Raw genomic sequence first — 8,253 nt, 5'->3', positions numbered from 1 at the left:
CAGGAGCTGCCTGTCTAGTAGGTTACGGTTGAAGAGGAGATCACGAAGGGTGTGGCTGGCAGAACTAAGAAACATGAAAAGAAACATGAGTTCCACTTGCTCCTTGTTAGCCTTTTTTTTTTTTTGGAGGAAAATACCGTTTGTCATGTATTTAAAAACCCCTCGCCTGCGCCTGAGACAATATATTCGAGGAAATGTAATAGACACCTCGTTCTCAGTTTTGCATACCTCGGCCGGGGCTAAAGGTCCTTTGACGGAGAAACCGGTTCTACGGAACCGGAGAGGAGACAATTTGGGTCAGGGTTCACAAACGCTGATTTTAGTAACACTAACCCAGGGCGCTTAATGGGAACTTAGGCTATGGGAACTGGTCCATATTTGGGGGCTGATGGTGACGCCCAAGTCTTAGCGCTCAGGTAGTTAAGTACAATAAAGAAGACCTGTCACAGAGCAGAGAGCGGGAGGAATGCGCAGTCCGCGAGAGGTGGCAGCTACAGAAACGTCATTCGGTGCGATCTGAACGAGGAGACCCGAGACGAGACCAGGGAGGAGACGGGGTGAGGGTGGGGTGGTGCGGGGGTGGAGGAGCCCGGCTTTGGGCCCACAGTGCAGGGACCTTGGTGATCTTGTTGACAAACAAGACTGCACACACCCAGCCCTAGTCCCCGGGCTGCTTTTCCATTGAACATCAGCAATCCCATCAGGGTGTTCTGCTTTCTGGAAGGTAATTCATTTAGGACTGGAGACCTGGACTCAACTCACTATATTATTGTTACATTGACTTAACAGACAATATACGTTTACTACCACCCTGCCTCACCCCCACATAAACTCGTTAAGAGTAGCAACAGAACTTACCCGCCTTACCCACTTGTGAGCCTATTGCCTAACTGTGTCAGAGGCCAAATGAGTATTTGCCGAACTCATTGAACGGATTTAAGTGGGAAAGTTTTCTTAGAACCATTTTGCTCCTTTTGGAGTTCAGCATCCTTCCCAGTCTGAAGAGTCTCGAAGTGGTAACAAAATAGAAGTTAAGCATTTTGCTTTATGTTAACAACTGTTTATTGAACGCCTACTATGCAGTATGATAAAGTATCATGAGCAAAACCAGACACCATTTTGGCCCGCGAAGCAGGAGCACTGAAGAATATTAACCAAGTAATTATATTAATGTGGGCATAATTATTAACTGAAAGACATGCACTAAGGAAAGGAATATTATTCAATGATAGGTATAATGACAGTTTCTTGATGGAAGAGGGACAATATACCAATGAACTGATTTGAAGGGTCAGCAGAAATTAACTTGGTAAAAAGTGAAGGTGGGATGGTGGAGTGGGACCAGCATTCAGAAGACAAGGCACCGCAGAAAAAGCCATCAATTTTAACAGGAACCGGTGCATTAGAGACTAAATTGAAACCTATTCTCTTTCCTTCTTGCTTCAGTCGTAACTATAAAAAATCACTTGTCTTTAGCCTCCTCCTTTCCTCAAACTTCACATTGTTTTGGGTCTTAGGACCCACAATGTCTCTTGAATATTAATTTTTCTACGTCCTAATGCTTTTTTGAAGCTTAATGACGTCTTTGATTTTGTGTTTTGTCTTTCTCTTAAAATGAAAATATTGCTTCTTCATGATATTAACATAATTACTTATCTGTTTTATCCATGTATATATATAAATATACACACATAGACATATATAAAACACAGAATAACAATAACAATATTGCTAACATAAAGACTGCTGATGAAGTTTAAGGACCAACAAGTCTATACAAGTCTATAGGCAGAGACACCAGACTCCTAGTAGATCTCTTATCAGAAAAACTTGTGGATTTAAACCAGTTTCCTTGCCACAAGGCTCACCATTGTGCATTGGGACTTTCCAGTAAGAGGAGAGGATTGAGCTGCACTTCCTAGTACTTGACTGTTGAATTATTTTTTTTATCTCATTACTTCAAAGCACTTGGTGGTTGGTGTATGAGGAATGAGCTTTGGTGCACTGTGCACAGTGTTCACATAAACCCATTGAGGACACCCTTCAGCGATGCTTTTCTATTTGGTAAGCTTTCCTATCTCTGCACTCACTCACACTGTGCTTCGAAGCTTTAGTCAAATGTTTCTGCAGTCTCTCAGATCTCAGACGTTTGGACATAGTTGTAGCTCATACATGTTTCTCATTAAAAGGAGGAGAAAATAGAGTGGGTATGAGGAGAGTAATAGTTTGAAATCATTAAAAGCCTTTCAAAGACAGACAGCCCATCAATCTAAAATATCACTGGCAATTCATGCTTGACTCTTGGAGTAAGCAGACAAGGATAGGGAAGTTCATGCCATTCTTCAGAATAATGCTGGGGTAGTGAGTTGTTTGGGTCCTCTAAGAAGCTGATGCCAAGACATGATTAGATGTGCAAGAGATTTAAAGGGGGATGGGCTTGTGAAGGATAAATGAGAGGGTGCAAGAGTTGGCAGGGATTCACTTAGATCCTGATGCAGGTCTGACACCTGTGAACGGGGAGCGGGGAGGAAGGAGGATCGGGTAGAAAGAACCTCCAACTACAGCACAGTTCTAAGACATTTTGGCCAGGCTGATGGGAGTTCCTCATTTACGTGTTAGGAGTCTTGGAATGGGCCAGCACTTGTAACCCTCATTCACTGGCTGGGAGCAGCCCATGGTGCAGGTGCTGTGGTGTATCTGGAGGGCAGGGGCAGGGCTATCCCTCAGCTGGCCTCCTCACAACAGGAATCTGAGCGCTGAATTTTTATGGCCACCAGGAGGAGTGGAGTCAGATGACCAGGCTTTGAATTCCAGCTCTACCACTTAATTACTGGAAAGTTAGCTAACTTGTCTGAGCCCCAAACTCCTCATCTGTAAAATGGCAGCAATTAAAGTGTCCACCTCAATGACTAACATGACTCATGTGAAATGCTAAGTATTTTTCCCAATACATTAAAGACCTCAATAAATGTTAACTTATTATTACAGGTACTTGTAGCTGGTACAGACTCAGAAGGTTCAGCCCTCAGGGAATTCTGACAGCTGGATGAAATGCTGAATGGAGGGGGAAATCGTTACCTTATGTGCCATACTGTGTGCAGCCCTCTTCTCCACGATCTTTCAAATGTGATCCTTTCTCCCTGCTCCTCAGAACAAAGGCACTCTCTGCTGAACTTCACTTCCAAATGCTTAACATAAGAGAAAAGGACCCCTAGACCAACCTGGCTGGTGTGGTGCTTCTCCTTTGCAAAGTTCCCTTGAAGAGTTTAGTGTGTTTATTTATTCTGTGTGCCTCATGCAGAGGTCAATAATGCTGTAAACAGAGACGAGCTCCAGGCTTAGTGAAGCAAATTACAGAATATTGAAAAGGTCATGGCAGTAAAGTACATCACTATAATCCACAGAATATATGAGGCATTAAAATCCTAATGCCTTGACTTTTGATCAGAATTTATTGGAGATGAGAAGAATGAACTACCTCAGTTCATTTTTATGGCCAAAATTAAAACAGGGGTGGATTCACTTAACCCCTGTGAAGCAGTCTTAAGTTCACTGAACCACCTTCTGTGTTCACAGAATTCTGTCTATGGAACTGGATGTGATGAGGAGTTTTTATTGCTTTGGAACTTTCAGTGAAGGCAAAAGGTGAGACTGGAGATGGGTGATAATAGAACCTGCTGCTGAGACATCTTCACACATTCGAGACTGGGATGATGGTGAACGGGGTGCTGATGGTTTCTTAAGGATACCGAGCACCTGACCCCCTGGGTCCATGATGCCGACTGGCCTAAATCCTTGACTATCTTTCCACTGACCACGCAGCAGGGACCGCTCTATCTGGATGCTGCCCCTCTGCACCACACCAAGGAGAAGTGGTTATTAACTAAAGACAGTAGCTGCTCAGCCCAGAAACAGTGTACAGGAAGAAGCATGAAGCTCTGTGGATATCTCACATCCAGAAGTGAGTCCTTGATACCTACAGGGATTCTGGGTGAAGCAGCTATGGGGCCTGTTTTGTGAATATTTCTAGGAAATGAAAAATTCTTAGTAAGAGCATATCTACCTGCACAACCTCATAACTAAAACTGCTAGTGGTGTTACTGTCTTAACCTTTTGCAAAACTTAAATTACTCTGCCATCTGAGAAGCTCCACCAAGGGAAGGGGCAGAGGAATCCAGCATGTATTGTCTACAACGGGCCAGGCGATAATCCTCAGGGCAGCCCTACGAAGTGGGCATTATGCCTATTTTACAGATGAGAACACAGATGAGGCTTAGAAAGGTTATGAAAATGGTACAAGGCCCTAAACTGTGAAATGGCAGAGCTGAGATTCCAATCTGGATCTGCCTGACTCCAAAATCCATGCTCCGTGTAACACACACACAACTCCTTTCCTGTGGGGGATGCTGGTGAACTTGGGAGCAGCCTTAACTCAAAAGCCAGCACTTTTTGTTTTGGGTGGCAACTGAAAACTTTGTCTAAAACTGTCATCCTCACTAGTCTCTGGAATTTGCTGTTAGGGGCTGGTCACTTTGGCTTTCCTTCTGACTTTCTTTTAAAATGCAAATTATCCTGAGAGATGAGACACTGTGACTAAATGTTTCAGATACTTTACTTCCTAAAGGAAGACCTGATAGCCTTAGACCATAGGTCACCTGGGGAAGTGACAGAGGGGTTTATAGAGGAAATGGCAAAAAGGGTACAGTTGGAGGTGCCACGTATGTGAGTCTGTTTCAGAATTTTACCGGCAGCTGACCCCTGTGGTCCTTTTCATTTTTTAAGAAGAGTAAGTTCTATATTTTAGAGTATGCATACCTATCTCATGCTATTGTTTTGAGAAATAAATGAGACATATTTAAGAGAATTTTGTAATGTAACAGCTTAATACAAACAAGGTGTGGTACTATTTCAGTTTGTAAACGAACTCAGTCTTATAGCTAAATACTCTCTTTGTATTTCACGTGGCTCCATTCTCTTGACCATGCATCAAATGTAAGTGGGGGTAGGCGGTAGGGAACCATATGTGAACACTAGAAACAAATTATATAGACCAATGATTTATTCTAGAAAATAATGTTTAATATTTCAAACTGAAAGAATTGCACTGTAGAAAAATATTGAATACTTTTTTTGTGATTTTCAATTTTCTCTTACAGTTTTAAAAACACAATTGATGCTTCTATCAACTTTTTAAAAAATTAAGCACTCTGTTAGAATTTACCAGCAGAGGGGAGTAAAGGAACACAAAACATCTTTCAGTTTAGGATAATTTTTACGCATAAACAAAGCAGCGAAGTCCTCAAATCCATTTTTTTTTTTTTTTTTTTTTTAGCTGGAGAATCCATGTGAACACATTAAATTTTATGAACAGCTCAGTCTCTGATGCAGGCAAACAACCAGATCTGTAGGTCACATGGGCATTGACTTTTGATCAAAAGTTATGTCGATAAGAATGAACTACCTCAGTGCATTTTTATGGCCAAGTTTGTCATGTGTGAAGTTTTATTTTTCCAAGAAACTTTACTATACTAAAATCAATTTCTTAATTTTGCATGCAGAGTTTTGAATATTCATTTAGAATAAAATTCCAGTGAAATGCATTTTTAAAGGCAGCTCTATGACACTGTGGATGGAATTTGACACTCACAAAATGTATCTTAGACATACACTGTCTTTATTTAGATGAAGAGAGTTGTGGGAATACAATCTGATGCCTGCTTAAAATGTACCAGAAGCAAACACACATACACACATCCCTATGAGAAGTCAGTTACTTACCTATGTGATAGATGCTAGTTAACGTTCCAAAACCTCTTTCTCTGATCTTGAAAGAGATCTTGAAGGAAGGTGACTTTAGAGTGTTTGAACCCTTACCGAGAGGGAACAGATCGCAGGGATCATTGTTAGCAACCTGACGTGCATATTGACCAATTCCTGTGCCAGGCATTAGAGACACAATGCTGTTGAAGAGGAGGTTGCTGTGAGACGGAACATCAAGTTGAGGAGACAGATCAGAGTATATTTTGCAGTGAGAGATCTCTTGTAGGAAAGAGGTGACCAGTCACCAAGAGGTGAGAATTGCAAAACTGAACCAAAGTATTATTCACCAATTTTCTTCCTCACGTTCATTCAGTCCATAGCTCTCATAGAGTGGTGTTAACAGATAAACTGAGGCATATTTTAAAATTAAAGAGTTTATTTGAGCAAAACTATGTTTGAATCAGGCAGCACAAAATCAGAAGGGGTTAGGTGCACTCCACTAACAGGAGCTCAGGGAAAGACTTCTACAGAGAAAGGGTGGGGCAAAGCAAGGAAATGGTTGATCGGCTATAGTGTGAGCCTACCTGGCTGTTTGTGATTGGTTGTCCTTAGGCTTCAGCTTTGTAGCCTTGAGGCATTTATAGGCTGAGATTTTGGTTTGCTTACAGGGCCATCATGGCAGCAGAGCCACCTCAGTCTAATGGCCTCCTTGTTTAACTGACGGAGATAATCAGAGTTTTGAGCTCTTACCAGAGAGTTCTGGTCTGGAAGGTGAGGGAAGGAAAATGTTAGGGTTAGAGTTCATTTCGTGAAATGTCCACTCATCAATTCCATCTTCACTGTCTTTTTATACAGAATCTAGGAGTAACAGCATGCTCTTTCCTTTAATGAATATACTGCATACCTTGGTGCTTACCTGGTTCAGCAGCTCTGAAAGTCTTCTGTCATATTGACATTTTTCAGTCCCAGAAGACCAAGTCTTGGGAGAAGTCTCGATAGAAGACTTGGTATTTTATCTGTTGACCCTTGCACTCCACGCTTCCAGAATGTGTTGTCAGTTGATAAAATAGGCTTAATTTGTTCCTCGGCCTTAGTGAGGGCCTCAGTCAGCACGCCAGGTAATCCAGGAATTCTGGGACTGTTGGGGAGAGCCTGAAAAGAAAATGGAATGAAAACAGGCTTCAAAGATAAGGTAAGAATAAGAGCATTAAAGAGGGAGTAAAAAAACCAGTCCAGGGAGGAGAGAGTGTTTGGCTACGAAAGCAGTTATATACCAGAAAGGACCTGATGAGTTACAGAAAATGATGAATATTAGAGATCACTGAGTCTTCCAGGGTCTAAGAGAAATGCCCTACTAGAAACCCTGGAAAAAAGAGGGGCGGCTGTCCTGGATCTGACACATACACCAGGGAGCAACTCCAGTAGATAAGAACAACGACTATTTCACAGGTTTGGGAGATGAATGGGATTATGTGCACAAGGTCCCCAGCCTACAGTGGGACCTAACCAGTATTAGCTCCCTCTCCATTCTCCCAGTCATCATAATTCATCTTAGAAATACAATTCTCCCCCACAAATGGAAGCTGGTAAGCGTTAAATGTTATAAATCTCAGTAAATTACACCAAGTACATTATCATCAAGGATTTTAATACTAAAGCATAAATAATAAATATTAGATTTCTCTATTACCTTCTTGTGCTTTATGCTCAAGAAAATAGTTCCTTGAAGCTTACAAAAAATGTTCAGACTTAAGTCCTGTTTATTATCCTCTATGGCAAATCTTTTCTGTTTTTCTTTGGCAACAAACATAATGCAACTTATAATGGTTGGGAATGCTTCTAAATAAAGTCACTAACAGCTCTTAAGAGTTTCCCTGGTTTCTGCTCTGGTATGGACATAGGTACTATTTTTGCATCATGGGCTAAATGACTTAACAAAATTTCAGTGTTAAGGAAACAAATGCCTTCATAGTTTATGGCAAATTTCCCTTTTTATAATGACTGCTAAATTTATGGGGGAAAGGGAGAGAGAAAAACAAAGGAGGGAGTTACGTTTGCACTTAAAGTCAGGTTTTCTGTGTCAGGCCATTTTGGTAGATAACATTAAATAGTGACATGGTTGCTTAGCAATCCTGCTGTCAATGAACTCAGGATTCCCCTTTTGCTGAGAAATCCTAAGGAGCAATGCCTAGGAGAGTCCTTCTATTCTTTTTGGATCATTCAAACCAAAGGTGATTTTTACAAAAGATTTCATTGGAGTTCAAATTACTACGAGGGGAGTAGAAATTTAGATGTAGGATTTGTATTTCTGTTGTTCTGATAATGGATAAAGATGTTCCATTTTCCATCTTTGCTGAGAATTAGGAGACTTGCTGTAAATAAAGAATAAGAAAGAATGATCCCACTTACATACAGAGATGTGTGCCCCAGGACATCTGGTCTTATCTTCTAGAGAAAGAAGGGGCCCTCTTTAGTCCAATGCTAAAGTCTTCA

General features: G+C 41.3%; 1 long non-coding RNA gene across 1 annotated transcript; it reads left to right on the top strand.

The window, feature by feature from the left end:
- Positions 1-292: 292 nt before the first annotated feature.
- LOC135321394 (uncharacterized) lies at positions 293-3,369 on the top strand. Its single transcript, XR_010381129.1, has 3 exons — positions 293-557; positions 1,966-2,064; positions 2,989-3,369. It is a non-coding gene; the product is annotated as an uncharacterized LOC135321394 (long non-coding RNA).
- Positions 3,370-8,253: the final 4,884 nt, after the last annotated feature.

The sequence above is a fragment of the Camelus dromedarius genome, chromosome 5 (assembly GCF_036321535.1).
Source record: "Camelus dromedarius isolate mCamDro1 chromosome 5, mCamDro1.pat, whole genome shotgun sequence".
NCBI lineage: Eukaryota > Metazoa > Chordata > Mammalia > Artiodactyla > Camelidae > Camelus > Camelus dromedarius.
This window is presented reverse-complemented; position numbering and strand designations above follow the sequence as displayed.